The sequence below is a fragment of the Sorex fumeus genome, unplaced genomic scaffold (genome assembly GCF_029834395.1).
Source record: "Sorex fumeus unplaced genomic scaffold, SorFum_2.1 ptg000054l, whole genome shotgun sequence".
Lineage (NCBI taxonomy): Eukaryota > Metazoa > Chordata > Mammalia > Eulipotyphla > Soricidae > Sorex > Sorex fumeus.
The window spans coordinates 49,363,167-49,379,696 of record NW_026606111.1 but is presented as its reverse complement, the minus strand read 5'-3'; the positions used below and the strand labels follow the sequence as shown (position 1 = coordinate 49,379,696).

At 37.1% G+C, this 16,530-nt stretch overlaps 1 pseudogene; it reads left to right on the top strand.

The window, feature by feature from the left end:
- Positions 1–580: 580 nt before the first annotated feature.
- LOC130033750 (uncharacterized) lies at positions 581–679 on the top strand (annotated as a pseudogene).
- Positions 680–16,530: the final 15,851 nt, after the last annotated feature.

The following is a 16,530-nucleotide window of genomic DNA, read 5'->3' as shown; positions in this document are numbered from 1 at the left end:
AACTCACTATACACAAAGATGCACACAGGCTACTTTGAGTCATCTGTGTTGCTAATATGTGTTGGCCATTAAACTTCTCTGAGACCCTTTGTTCTGTCCTTTACAGGAGCCTCATGAGTCTCACCTTCCTTTCAAGTTGAACTTGTAATAAGGTGGAATGAAATCATCAATATGCTCCTCACCTCTTCATTCAGGAGAAAAATCCGACTTACATTCAAGGTGGTCAAATTGCAGACAACACCATCCACCTTTTCCTGGAGATGTACAAGGGACTGAGGTGAGAACAGCAAAAGGCTCTAGTTTAATGGTCTTAATGAAGGTTTCAGGGAAGGGCATTAAACAAGACTCATATACTATCTTCCAAAAGAATTATTTTGTAAAACTGATGCCTTGGGTATGGAAAAAGATAATATGGTAAAAACCATATTTTTCTTTCTGGGACATTAAAGTTCTAAATCTATCTATTCAAGCTGCTTTGAAATACATACCTTGCTTATGAATCACTGTCTGCCATAGGAGTGAGTAAGGACAACCCTCAAATTAATAAGTAGAGAAAAATATGGAAAAATTAACTCATACTATATTTGATGACATATATACTAAAATTGAAATGATACATAGATTAGCATTGTCCTTGCACAGAGATGACATGCAAACTTGTAAAGTGTTCCATATTGTTGTTGCAAGAAGAATTAACAGGGCTACTTTAAGCTAAGACAATCCGCACAAGTACAAAAATTCTACATAAAGATAGCACAAATCCCCATCACAACAATCTCTCTCAATGTCAATGGACTAAATGTGCCAATTCAGAGGCACAGAATGGGAAGATGAATTATAAAACTGAACCCAACATTCTGCTGCCTGAAGAAACACTTCTGAACAATCAAAGCAAACATGGGCTCAAATTCAAAGGCTGGAAAACAATTCTTCAAGAAAGAAAAGAACACCTCCACAAAGCTGGAGTGGCCATACTAGTATCAGACCACATGGACTTCAGGCTATAGGTTATAAGAGACAGTGAAGGTCATTTCTTCATGATCATGGGATCTGTACATCAGAAAAAACTCACCCTCCTCAATGTAGATTCTCCTCATGACAGACCAGCAAAATACTTAAAAACAACTTCTAATTGACTTAAAGGAAAACATTGATAGCAACACAATACTAGTTGGAGATTTCAACACTACTTTGTCACTTCTCAATAGATCAAACAGAATAAAGCTCAGCAAGGAAATATTTTCTTTAAGGGAAGTAATGAACAACTGTTGGCTTAGAGAAGAAATCAAAGAGGAAATAAAAAGTTTCCAGAAACAAATGAGAATGAGTACACGAGCTACCAGAACTTGTGGGACACAGCAAAAGCAGTGTTAATAGGAAAGAGTATAGCTCTGCCAGAATTCATCAGGAAGAAAGAGAGGATCTACATGAATTAATTAGAGCTCAAGATTTTGGAAAATGACCAACAAAAGTAGTCCAAACTAGGCTGGAGGAAGGAAATAATAAAACTTGTACCAGACGTCAATGAGCTAGAATCCCAAAATACAATCCAAAAGACCAATAAGAGCAAAAGCTGGTTCTTTGAGAAAATAAATAAGATCAATAAACCACGAGAAGCCTCTCAAATTAACAAAGAGAAAGAATTCTAATAAATCAAATCAGAAATGCAAATGGGCATATCCTAATAGAAACTACAGAAATCCATAGGATCATCAGAGATTATATTGAGAAACTTTGCAGCAGGAAATGAGAGAATCTTGAATAAATTAATAAATTTTTGGATTCCAATTGCCTCCCAACGTTGAACCAAGAAGATTTGGAATACTTGAACCTATCACTACCAAGGAAATTGAAATGATGGTCAAAAGTATCCCCCCCAAACAGAATCCCTGGCCCAGATGGATTCAATAGTGAAATATTTCAAACCTTTAAAGAGGAAATGCTGCCAACATTTTTCAAGATTTTCCAGGAAATTGAAGAATCAGAAATACTCCCAAATAGTTTCTATGAGGCAAAGATCACCCTAATACTCAAAACAGACAGAGACACCACAAGAAAAGAAAATTACAGACCTATTTCCTTGATGAATTCAGATACACAGATTCTCAAGAAAATACCAGCAAAGAGAATCCAGTAACTCAACAAAAGATCACACACTATGACCAAGTAGGTTTATCTTGGGGATGCAAGGATGGCTTAACATTCTCTAGTCAATCAACAGAATACACCATCTCAATAAAATAAAGATAGTCATATGATCATATCAATATATGTAGATAAAGCATTTGATGACATCCAGCACCTCTTCATGATGAAAAACTCTCAACAAAATGGGAGTTAAAAGTACTTTCCTCAATCTAGTCAAAGCAAATTACCACAAACCCAAAGCAAGCGTTATTCTCAATGGGGAAAAACTAAAGGCTTGGAGCAGAAATCAATGAGCTAGAATCCCAGAATACAATCAGGCACAAAACAAGTTACCCACTCTCACCACTCCTATTCAACATAGTACTTGAAGTACTTGCCATATGATTTCGGTAAAAAAAAAAAAGATATCAAGGGCATCCAGATAAAAAAGGAAGAACTCAAGCTTTTACTATTTGGAGACGACATGATACTATACTTAGGAAATCCCAAAGAATCTACAAAAAAGCACCTGGGAACAATAGATTTGTTTAGTAAAGTAGCATATTACAAAAGTAATATCCGGTACTCCATGGCTTTCCCATATATTAATAATGAAAGAGAAAAAAGAGATAGAGAAAAACAATCCCATTCACAATAATACCTCAGAAAATCTAGTATATTAGAATCAACTAAAAAGGTTAAGGAACTATACCAAAAAAAAACCTACAAAACACTACTTCACGAAAAAAGAGAGTATATGAGGAAATGGAATCACATCCCATGCTCATAGATTGAGAGATTCAGTACTGTCAAAATGGTAATACATCCCAAAGCTCTATAAAGATTTAATGCACATTCTATAAGGATACCCATGATATTTTTCAAAGAAATTGATTAAACACTCTTGAAACTCATACACAACCTTCTCTCCCATGAAGAGCTAAAGCAATCTTTGGTAAAAAGAAGAAGGGAACACCTTCCCCAACTTCAAACCCTACTACAAAGTTGTAGTAATCAAAATATCATGACATTCATATAAAGACAGGCCTCAGAACAATGGAATATAGTCAAATATTCTGACGCTGGCCCTCAGATTATTATTACCGAATCTTTCATAACGGCTCAAGAAATATGAAGTTGAGCTAGGAACTCTCTTCAGCAACTGGTGCTGGGAAAACTGGACAGCAACATGCAAAAAAAATGAACTCAGATCTCTTTATAGTGCCAGGCACAAAGTCAGATCAAATGTATTAAAGACCTCAATATCATACCTGAATTCTTAAGATATATGGAGAAAAATGTGGGAAGATCCCTTCATGACATTCAAGCTAATGGAAACTTCTAGAATGAAACACCACTGACCAAGGAAGAGGAAGTGAAGATAAACAAATGAGACTACATTAAACTAAGAAGTTTCTGCAACTTAGAAAAAATGGTGCCCATGATAAAAAGAGAGCCCACGTAATGGGGAAAAATTATTTATGCAATACCCATACAATTAACCTCAAAATTCTGATTCCTGTATCATTAAGAACACTAAGTAGTTCCTGTGAATTTTATTCTTCCTCAAATATATTTACTCTAAAATATTTTAGATTTCCTTTTAAACCACAGGTAAAAAGGTAAAATTATAAGTCTTTTTAAAAATAAAAAATAACCACTATACATAGCCAGGTGCGACCCAAAAAACCAAAAAAGCAAGCAAGCCAGGAAGCAAGCAAGAAAGAAATTAAAAATTAAAAAATAATGCTGTTTGCAATGCTAAGTATCAATCCCAGATCATCATACAATGGAAGGCAAATGCTCTATCACTGAGTTATATCCCTGTTCTGAAACATTTAAAAAGGTCTTATTTGATGTGTCATTGCATTTTATTTTTTAAAAAATGCTCTTCTTAGTATACCTTGTCGCCACTGTACCGCCTACTTCTTGACCTTTGCTTCTCTTGTATATTTTACCTCTAAGCCTCAGTTGTCACCTTATCCTTCCTATAGCCATGCTTTTCTTTGCCAAACTTTCCAAGATCATGTCTGGCTTGCTTTAACTTGGCATAAAATGGAAACCTTATTTTCTGTATCTTCTCACGCTAGAGGTGATGATGTTTTCGACCCAGGAGAACTCTTTTCTGGGGAGACTTCTGGCTGTTTCTACTTGACTTCAAAATATCTAAAGGCAAGTCATCATCTTTTTTTGTGTGTGTTTTTGGGTCACACGTGGCGATGCACAGGGTTTACTCCTGGTTCTGCACTCAGGAATTACACCTCACGGTGCTTGGGGGGGAACATACAGGATGCTGGCAATCTAACCTGGGTAGGCCGTGTGCAAGGTAAATGCCCTACATGCTGTATAGCTCCAGCTCCCCCCCCCCCCGCATCCCCATAATTCATCATCTTGAGGGCCTCAGATTTTTACCTTCCATTTAGAAACTTCATCTTTACATTTACACAGTAAATTGAAACCATAAAACCATTGGATGACATGTTATAAGGGTAGCAGCCATGAGCAAACATTGATAACCCGTATGTTGGCATGAATGAATTCTGTCTCAGAGGCTTCACTTCTGAGGATACCTGTCACTACCTCCTTTCTGTTACATGTCCGAGGATCAGAATCTACATCAGGCCATCAGTAGAAATTGTCCACCCGAAAGCTAGCCTTCCACTGGGATCAGAATCCTTGATCCATCTAACTTGAAATTTTTCATTCATGACTTGTTGACCTTGTTTCAGGCTGAGGCATCCAGTGCATAAACTCAGCTTTCCCGTTGTTTCCACAGGAAATCCAAATACCTAAGAATGTTATCATATCTGACGCCACTGTTAAAGATTTTATTGGAATCCCACGGTACGATACTATCATTAATGTTATAATATTACTGTTCTCCATAGTCCGGATCTCCCCAAAGAAATCTCTACCCTCCTCCCTCCAAGTGCAGACTCCAGTTTATCATGCTCCTGAACGTACTTCTAATAGTTTCACTCAGGTTCTCCCGTAAAGTGCACAAGTAAAGTTCATACCACTCCAAGTTCTTATTCCTAAACTACCAGAGTGGGCTTGGTCCTCAAGCTTGTGTTCTCCCTTGAAGAAATACCGTGCTGCCTTTCTCTATGTCTCTCTTTGCTTGCTTTGTTAAACAAGTGTTCTCCTTGAACATATATTCCATTCCACCCTACACCTGTTTCACAAGTTTCTAAGTGTTTTTCAGTAAAATCTATTTTGCTTCCCTAAACTAAAAATTTTAAAACACCAGAGCATTGTTAAAACCAATGTTTGTATCTTTTAAACCACAAATTTTGAAAATGAACGGTGGTAAAGCAATGGAATACTACTCAGTTGTATGAAGTGAAATCTTCTTATTATTTGTATAAAAATGGATAACATGAGGATATTATGTTTAGTGACATAAACCAGGCAGAGAAAGATAGGTATCCAACAAGTTCATGCATATGTGGCATATGGAGAAATCTAATTAATAGAATAAAATGAGACAGACAAACGTCTAAAACATTATTTATATTCTATGATGTATAATTCAATTAATAATGGTTTCTCATACACATAATTCCAACATGACACTCCTCATTCTCTCAAATAATAAACCCTCCCTATCCCCCCAAAACCCCAGAATCCCTCACTCCCAATCCCCTGACTCAATTGTGTGGATCAGTTCTCCCCTTACATTGCTCTTGAACCTTTGTTGCTACCTTGCTGTTTGTCTTTAAAATCCACATATGAGAAAAATCTCTCTGTATCTGTTCCTTTCCTTAAGGCTAACTTTACATGCATGATATCCTCTAGTTTCATCCAATGTTGAAAATTGCATAATTCTGATCTTTCCAAGCAATAAAAACAAACTTTAGAACTATGAGACTATTTAGTTTCCAAATGGAAAGGTGTAATCAAAGTGGAAAAACTGAACAACGGTGAATGACAGAGTAGGCCTTTCAGTAGTGAGTGTAATATGATACATGTACTTTGACTCTGCATAATCCGAAAATTTATGAAATTCTATAATATAATTCTATAAAGTAATTTTAAATAATCAAAAATTATTTGAATAATTTTCATTTATCTATGATTTTGACGTATCTTTTGTGTCAAACTATCAAAAATAAAAATAATGTGAGATACAGACATGGTGTATCACTATACTTTTAAACAAGAGAAGTGTTAAAATTTCTGTGCCTTGATGAACTGTCATATAAATTGACTCCAAAATCAAATTAATGTACTCAAGGAAAAATAGAAGTCAACCAATTTAATCTTAATTTAATCTTTTACCTTCACTCAGGTTCCCATCTGCTGATCTCTGGCAGACAAAACAATTTTTATTTTATTTTATTTTTTTAAAATTTTTATTAGTGAAACACCATGAGGTACAGTTCTACATTTACAAATTTTTGTTCTTGGGTTTCGATTATACATTGATCAAATGCCCATTCCTCCACCAGTCCCCATTTTCCACCACCATGGATTCCAGTATTCCTCCCACACTGATCCCCCCATTCCCACCCTGCTACTGTGGCAGGCATTCCCTTTTGTTCTCTCTCTCCTTTTGGGTGTTGTGGTCTACAAAAGAGGCATTGAGTTGCAATTATGTTCCGTCCATAGTCACAATTCTTATTTTCAAAGGAGTTCTTGGCAGAGATTTGGCATTCTTTGCTAGCAACCAACTCCTTTTCTTCTGCTTTTTTTTCTAGAAATACATACTTATACTCAGACTGACTAGTCATGGCACCAAATTGACAAATGTACCTGTTTTTACTTCAGTTCTGTTTCCTAATTATCACATATTATTAGCAGTGGATAGAAAATAACTAGCCCAAATTTCTTCGGGGAAAGGGAAATGTTTATGCTTTTCTTAGTTTGGAAAATCCCTGTCACTATTATAGTGACATTCATCTAAATTTGTAAACAAAATGACTAAGAAGAGGTAAACCATGACTGCCACTTCAAGGAAGAACGGGCTTTCAGCAAATATCCTTGGTTTCAGAAGTATGGCTCTGGCTTGGATGGGGGACAAACATGAGGGCTGTGAGCTACCAGCAGTTAACACATGCTCTGGGGCTATGTGGTGACACTGCTGAGAAATGTCGAGAGCCCTGATTAGGTAGGGTTGTGGGGGAGAATGGAATGATGACAAGAAAATAGAGCAACAGGACAAGATGATAGATTCCTTTGTATAAAAGTTTTCATCTCTAATGTATTAATCTGTGAAAGAGAACCAACTTTTTATCATTCTTCCTGGCAAAATATTATCCTTACATAGTGCTTCAGGAAAAAAACGCTCCCCTTGTTAGGTAATATAGCCTGAATATCTGTGAGCTCTCTCTATGTATACACTGCTGATGACTGAAACCAATCTCTCTATTTAACTATCTAAACTGCAATGGTCTCACCATTTAACTCTCTAAACTCTGATGGCTCCAAATCTTCTAAGATCAGCTTTCATCTCTTCCATGATATCCAGGCTTCTCTTCCCAACTGTCAACTGTCCCTTTCTTTCTCCCTCTCTCTACCAAGTATGGTCTCCCTGCCAAAATTTGCTAAGACAAGCTTTCTTGAAATATAGACATAAGTTGACTTCTCTTTTTTTAAATTTAGGCAATTTTGATTTTCAAAATCATTTATAATGGAGTTTTGTCATATAATATTCCAATTCTAATTACACTACCAGTGTCTGCAACCCTCCACCAACAAATGACCTATTTCACCCTGCATTCCCACCTATTTCCTTGACAAACACATTTTGAAGTTTAACTATTGTACTTTGGGTTCCATACTTACAGTAGTGTTGGCATTGGTGGTTAAGACATACAACTCAACTTTTTCATGCTGGCCTTCCTGGATCAATGCCCACTGACACCATGTAGTGGAAATATATGAGAACAAATCATTAAGCTCCAAATTTTTCAAATAATCTTTAAACAATTCTGATCGAAAAGAAAATAGTGTGAACTGGAGGGGACAACCCACTGACAGCCTGCAAAGTCTTTTCAGTTTTCCACATTAAAAAGAGGAAATCAGTGAAGGAGTTCTGTCTTCAGGAAAGCTAGCTGACCCTGCTGAGCTGTGGTCAACAGGGTTTTTGTGCTCTTCTCCCCTTCCACCATAATTCCCAACCCTATTAGTTTTGTATCTTCAGTCTATATAAAATAAAAAAAAATTACCACACAGGCACCCATGTAATGAGACCAGCCAAGGTGATAAAAATACATTTCAGCAAACTCATAGGTTAGTCATGGTGGTAGAAACTAAATACCATGTTTTTGTATTGAATCTGCAGGAGACACACATTACAAAGCTTTTCATGATTCAGTTTCATTCATAGGATATTTCAACACCCAACCTCCACTAGTATACAGTTCCATTGCTAATGTCCCCAGTTTCTCTCCCACCACTCCCTCTCCCAACCTCAAACCCCTCCCCCCCTGACAGCCTGCTATCTCTACACTGTGGCAGGCACCTCTTTCTCTCTCTTTCTCTCTCTCTCTCTCTCATCCTTTGGGCATTATGGATTGTAATACAGATATTGAGAGGTTCTCACGTTTATTCCTTTACCTACTTTCAGCACTCAGTTCTCACCCAGAGTAATCACTTCCAACTATCATTGTCATAACTGTCCCTTCTTTATTCCAAATGCCCGCCTTCAGCACTCGTGGCAAGCGTCCAAAGATTGACCAAGTCTCCTGGCCTGTATTTCTGCTATCCTTGGGTATTAGTCTCATATTCTGGTTTATTATATCCAAAAAAGGGGTAGTCCTATCACTATACCCCTTTCCTTGTGACTGATTTCATTGGGCATGATATTCTTGCCTGTACATCCATTTATAAGCAAATTTCATGATGTCAGTTTCCTGCCAACTGTGTAGTATTCAATTGTGTAGGCATACCATAGTTTCTTCTGGCTATTGTGAATAGTACTGCAGATGGGATTTCTGTTATAAATATCATGTTTAATGTAGCTTACATAGGAAAATACATCCCAGGTTCCAAACATACAGAATCCACTTACAAACCCAACTTATTTATTTTTAAATAATATAATTTATTATGATGCTTTCTAAAAAACGGAAGCTATTAACAAAAACTCAGGGAATACATCACATGTAGCTTGCCAGGCTTTGCCATGCGGGAGGGTTACTCTCAGTAGCTTGCCGGGCTCTCTGAGAGGAGCCTAGGAATCAAACCCAGGTTGAGCGTGCAAGGCAAACTTACCCACTATGCTATCACTCCTGCCCATATATATTTTTATGCATATATATGTGTATTTACACATACATACATATCTATATATTCCTCTTACACATCTCGTAAGCTCCAACTCATATTTCTTCCTCCTCCAATTATTTACTAATTCTCTCCCCCTACATGGGCCTCATCTAATTTTCCGAATGCCCTCAGATGCATTTCTGAGCCCTAGATAAAGGCATGCATAACACATAAATGCAAGGGAGGCACAAAGCATATGTAGATAAATTTCATATGGACATATAATTGTGATGACTAGTTTACAAAGTGTATTCGCTTCAAGTACAGACTTCCTCATCTCAGCAACTCTGTCTTCATGCTCCATGCACTGTCAAATATCCAGCTACTGTCCACAACCAACTAACAACACTCCCCGACCCATTTTAGTCTTTTACTTCCCCTCTTGTAAGGACTATTCTGATGTCAGAGTGTAAAGGTTTGATTTTGCTTTTGTTTTATTAGTCCATTTAGTTTTTTTCTTTCTATTCCAGAAACAAATCAAATATTTTTTAAAAAAAATAAAAGACTCCGCTAGGGTCCTCCAACCAACCTGGACAAGTGGTACAATATGGAAAGTATCATGCTAAGCGAAATGAGTCAGAAAGAGAGGGATAGACATAGAAAGATAGCATTCATCTGGGGGATATAAAATAATAAAATATGAGATTAATACCCAAGAATAGCTGAGAGCAACACCAGGAGAATTACTCCATAACTTAGAGGCCAGCTGGGTATTCTAGGGGAAAGGACAATTCATATAGAAAGGGGAACACCAAGTGGAGGGTGTTTGGAGGATCCTCCCAGGAGGGGAGATGCAGGTTGAAAGTAGACTGGACTGAACATGTTCGCCACTCAATGCCTCTTTGGCTGATCACTGCGCCCAGGAGGAGAGAGAGAACAGGGGGGAATGCCCTGCCACAGTGGCAGGGGGGGATGGGGGGATGGAAGGATGGGGGGGAGGGATATTATCCTGGTGGTGGAAAATGGGCACTCGTGGAGGGATGGGTATTTGATCGTGGTATGACCGAGATCCAAGCACAAAAATTTGTAAATCTACAACTGTACCACATGGTGTTTCACTAATAAAAAAGAAAAAATAAATAAATAAATAAATAAATAAAATAAAAAATAAAAGACAGGAGGTGATATCAGGAAACAAATGAAATAGTTGATGTGGCTGAGAATCAGCAAGAGTCTTTCAGGTCAGTGTGAGGAAAGGAACATCCAGTTTTCCTTCCCAGCTTATTTCCAAAGGGCGGGCGTGGAGCAGGGTACATGCTGGGAAGAAGTCCAGGAGACTAGCATGGTCTTGAACATCTAGGGGTCTATTTTCTTCTTTGAAAATGTAATGATATTGACCTTCATTTCAAACCACAGCACCCTAAAGTAAAGGAAAAGCAAAAGGGTATGCCCTGAGTTGGGGCAGAGTGGGGGAGTTGGGGGGTGGGAGGGTCACTGGGTTCCTTGGTGGTGGAGAATGGGCACTGGTGGAGGGATTGGTACTTGATACTTGTATAACTGAAACCCAAGCACAAAAGTTTGTAAGTCTACAACTGTACCTCATGGTGTTTCACTGATAAAAATAAATGGATAATAATTTAAAAAATTAAAAGTGCTACAATCTGGTATAAGAAAAAAATGTAATGGTGTTCACTAGATTACATCAAGATCATTTTTAGCTATATGATGCTATGATTCATCTTTGATTCACTGATTGATACTTTGAAATGTCCCAGTTCATTCTCATTCAGAGAAGTCATTTATTTCTTCGAGTATTGATTTGTACAGGGAATTCCTCACAAAATACTTTATATAATGTCTATTGAGGACTCAAGGATAATGTTCTTATTACCATTTTCAAAGAATACAAAAATACGCTTTTAATAAGATTTTCTTGGTTCTCTATCTAAAAGCTAAATGACAACAATTAGGTTTAACTCAATATTTTCTAAAGCACATTACATTAGTACTTGAAAAGAAATTTTAAAAGACTCTGGGAGAAGGGAGGAGGAAAAGTCATGGATCTATAAGGATTAGTACAAGTCTTTGGGTGTGTGGGGCATGGGAGTGTGTAGAAAAGTTGAGATCACACTCAGTTATGTGATCTAATCACTATATATCTATTCTCTAAATTAGATACCAGTGATATATCCACACAGGTGTATTCATATGACTATCATGTACACTAAGGAGATCCAGGGAAATAATTCTTAGCACTGACATTCTTGGAAATTTAAGCAGTAATCAGGTTTTTATGGTTACGTTGTTATGATTTCATATGCAGTGTTTGTTTCCTTAACCAATCTGGAATGTCTTTAAAAGACAAAATATAGGAACATTCTTTCATTTTTAATTAAATATAGAAAATGCTGAATTTACAGGTTAAATGGAGATGAATATCTTTTTCAATAGTCTATTTGGGACACTGTCCTTTACTTATTTTATTAGGAACTGAATGTGGTACCCCATAAACTCTAATTCCATCCCTACTCCTCGCTACTCTAATTCTACCAATCAAAACAAACTTCACTTTAGACCTAATATTCAGTAATCTCAACTAAACATTAAAGTAAAAAATAAGTCTGATCAAATAATTCTGTTATCCAGCAGTTGTTAAAGATGCTTACCACAATGAACAGAATATTGAGAATGAAATGAATACTCCAAATTCTGTTTGAAGAAGACACAGAATACATGTTGTAATTGACCATATAAAAGAAAGAAAATTAAAGTAAATTAATTGGTAATTTCTGGTCATCATGGAACCATGTTGCCCATGGGGTAGTCAGCTAGCTAAAAGTCTTCCTTAACTTGGATTTCCCTTGTTCACATCGCTGATATCACTCTTTTCCTCCTCAGATCCCATTCGCAGTAGATCATGTTCCCACCAGAGCTTGTTGTTTCAAGCTTTGTTTTCAGAGGAACCCAAATTTCAAGCCCTTCCTTTTGCACTTATTGTCTCTTTTCCCATCATTTCAGACTTTTCTCCCAACATTCTTTCATCAGTGAATACAGCATTCCTTCGAGAGTTGAAGCTTGTTATTTTTAAGAGATTACTGGGATCAATTTCCACATTAAAGGTAGCAAAACACTTTTCACGTTTTTCTGTTCCCAGCCAGTCAAGTACCCTTTCCTGGGAAAATCTATTAACTGGTTAGTCTCAGGTCAGTCAGAAACTGCGTTCTTTTCCCCCCCATTTACAACAAAGTAGTTACTGGTACCAAGCAGAGTTAATTAAATATATGTTCCTGTTAACATATATTTGCAACAACTGTGCACCTACCAGCAATAGGCAAGGCATTGTTACTGGGTATTCTACGGATAATGGACAAGGCCCTGTGCTCAAGGATTGGAGGTAAATGTTGTAGTTCTTCCTGTTTGTCATGTGTTGCTGCTGTTTTTAGTTTTATTTGTATTTGAAAGAATTTCTGTGTAAACTGCATTTAAAACTAAGAGACATGGGACAGAAGGATAGTCCATTTGGTAAGGCACTGGCCCTGCGCAGAGCTGACCTCTGTTTGATCTTTCATATCATATGATCTCCTAAGCATCATCAGCAGTAATCCCTAGAAGAGACCCAGGAGTAATTCCTGAGCACTTTGGGCTATGACACAGATTCAAACTCTTCCAAACAAAAGCTTTTTAAAAAAAATATTAGAGATTTTTAAACTAATGAGTGCCATACAGAGCTTAACATTGTAATGAATTTTACTCTCAATTTATTCACTATCATGGAAAAATAAAAGGACGTTAATATCATAGAACAAGAGTATGAATGAAGCTTTACTTCACCATGATATTTGTTCTGAAGTACAGATGCTAGGTTTGATGATTTGAGACAGAATCTCTGAACCACAAGTTTATTCAGAACCTTGCTGTTCATTAATAGAAGGGAAAGTTAAAGTGGTACCATTACAATAAGAGTTCTGAAACTTCGTAAAAAATAAAAAAAAATACTAGTTTAAGACATGTATTTTACTTTTAGTGTGGTAATTCTGGAGGACTGCTGACATAGAACAGTGAAAAATGTGGCAGGCTGGGTGGCATGGGGGGTATTGGTGGTCTGAGGAATACTGGGATCCATGGTGGTGGAGAATGGGAACTGGTGGAGGGATAGGTACTCCATCATTGTATAAATGAAATCCAAGCACAATGTTTTGTAAGTCTACAACTGTGCCTCATGATGTTTAACTAATAAAAATTAAAAAATAAATGAAACAACTAGGGAAAAATGTGGAATCTTTTTGTGTGCTCCTAAAATTTCATGATATGAAAGCTAGATGTCCATTATACTATCATACCTTCCAATCTCCATTAGGAGCTCTTATGTTGAGTGTGAAAATAACATGCTGTAAAATGAGTGAGGGGAGTAAACATGAACTGAGTTTTTTTTTTTAAATTTAAAAATCTCAGTGTATTTAAATACCACCTAACTATGGACAGTTTTCCTCTCTTTTGACCCCAATTGTTTAAATTTCTTTCCCTTTTCTTAGTGTACTCAACTTGATAACTCGATTCTGTGATGGGTTGAGCAGACAGAGAGAAGTCGATTCCAGAGGAGAAGCCTGGTGGTTGGTTATTTGGGGGCTGGACCTCCTTGAGAAACATAACCATTTCTCGCGATGAGTTGCTGTAAGTTTGTGGGGCAGAGCCCTTTTACCCTGTGTATGACATGGAGTCATAGGACTGCAGGCCAGAAAGGAAAGTTCCCAGAATTCCTTGATGATAGTAATACACCTGGCTTCCTTCCTGGTAGGGAAGTGACAGGCTTTGACTCTGATGTGGAACCAGAGATGGTGTTCTCTAAACAAGACTGGCAGAAAGTGATGGGTACATAGACACCGTGTTGTTGGTATCTAGGATTTTCTCATAGCGAGCTGCCATAGACATGGAAGAGACAGCGGGGTCTTGGTCAAGGACAGTCACAGAAAAGTCTCCCATGGAAGACTTCTCTTCAGCACTTCCTGCAATATCCCATTCCAAAACACTCGGGTAGGAAGCAGCTGAGGTGGATATTGACTCTGGTGAAACACTCCAGACAGCATTGCTGTGCTGAAATGTTGGTAAAGATAGGCACTACCCATCAGTGGTTGGAAAGAGGTGCCAGAGGCTGAGGGCAGGAGCCAAGCAGAACTACCAGCTGGAGCAGATACTCTGGAGTAGTTGCAGACACTTCCTGTTCGTGAAGCTGCATTGTTCACCATGGGAAGGGAAAGCTGCAGAGTATGTGCAGTTCCCAATACAGATGGATTTTGAAAATTTTCTGTAAGGAACAAGAGGGTGATGAAAAAAATCTGTGAGACTAATAATCTCCTTCAACGCTGAGAGGAACAATCTGAACTTAAAATTTAAGCCTCAGGATGCTTCTACTACAAACAGTCAACTGAGTTTCCAAAATTCCAACCACTTGGGGTGATTCAAAGCCTGGAACCTTTGGGCACTTTGTGTATTTGGTATCGTGCTCTCAAAGTAAACACAGAACTGTAGAAGAACCAGGTGATCGTGTCTGTACCTGGATTTCTTGCTTACAGATAGTTTCTCCTTAGCTTGCTCTCCTATTGACTCCTATGCTATTTCCTAGAATGGAAGCTTTTTCAAACTAGGAAGTCTAAGAGAATGGGTAACATTTTCTCAACAAAAAGAAATCTGAGGCCCAGAGAAGGCAAAGAGATTTCATATATTCCAATAATTCTTATTGGGCGTGGGGTGGTATAGAGTTTGGACCAAAAACTGACAGTGATCTTGGGCTTTTCCTGGCTCTACACTCGGGAGTGACCCCTTAAAACATTCAGGAGAGTGTATGCTGTGACAGAGATTCAACTGAATTGGCTGTGTACAAGGCAAGTGCCTTATCCCCTCCAGTACTCTCTCTCTCTATCCCTTATGAATTTCCAGGTTAAGCAACCTAAAGCATGTGGACTTTTGGCCAGGACCCTGCATGATCACTACAAGACCAGAAACCAGAAGGAATATACCTTACATTAATATAGGCATTTGGGGTCTTTACAACTATTATCACTGTAATCATCAGGTTTCCATTTGACTTGTGCCATGAGTACCTGTTACTTACGGTTCACATACGACTTAACCTTGTTGATGCATTGAAGGTTACCCTGATTTTTGATCCACTTCAAAAATGACTACTTGAGTTTTTCCCAAGAAACATTTTTGGAAGGAAAACTTTATTTAAATTCTGTGTCTTAAGTTGTATATCAACAATGTAGGTACACATAACAATAAGAATAATAATGCATACACAAATATAATTTTTCTATCATGTGATTTACATAGGAGGAAGTGTAAAGAAAACATCATGAAAAATAAGTATCACAGAACTGAAAAAGAAGTATATAGATATTAATGAAATCTGGGCTCTGTAGCAAGCAGCATAGTACAGTATGTTATGGAGAACAGACCAAAGAGTAAGCCTTGAATAACAGTAGATGGGTTCCCCCAAAAAAAGCAAATAAAACAGTCTAATAAGGTTATTAATAAATTGTTCCACGTATACCATATGAAGACAGTATTCTATTGTAGAAAAAACTGCTAGCCAAAAAATGGAATAGAAGGTGATTTTTGAGTGCACACTTAACCAGTCCATTAAAGAGAAAGGATTTACCAGTAACTACATGGTAAATAGGAAAATAAACATAAAAAAAAAGAAAATAGGAATAAACATGATTGTATTTCATAGACAAGAAATGTTTTAAATGAGTAAAATACAGAAAGAAACTTTGAAAATACAAAAAAATTATTCTCATCTGTACCATTGAATATTAACCAGCAAACAACATGTGTAAAACATAGCAGAGGATTTCACTTGATCACACAAGAAACAGAAATGACCATTTATAAAGTGATCACAAAATATTGCAAATTTACTTTCAACCCCTAGATTAGAATTATCTTTATCAACCAGGAAAACTTTCTTCTCAATATTTAATAAATGAGCGAGCACCAAAATCCAATAAAATATCTTTAATGTAAGAAAACTCAGAATTCACAAATATGACAAAAATGTGTAATTAGTCATGTGAGACTTGATTTTTCTATTTCCTCTTAGGATCTAAAAACAAAAGTTGACTATTATCAAAGTACTCTCATGTTACGAAGAAAAAAATCACATGAAATAATATTTGTAAAGATGACAAG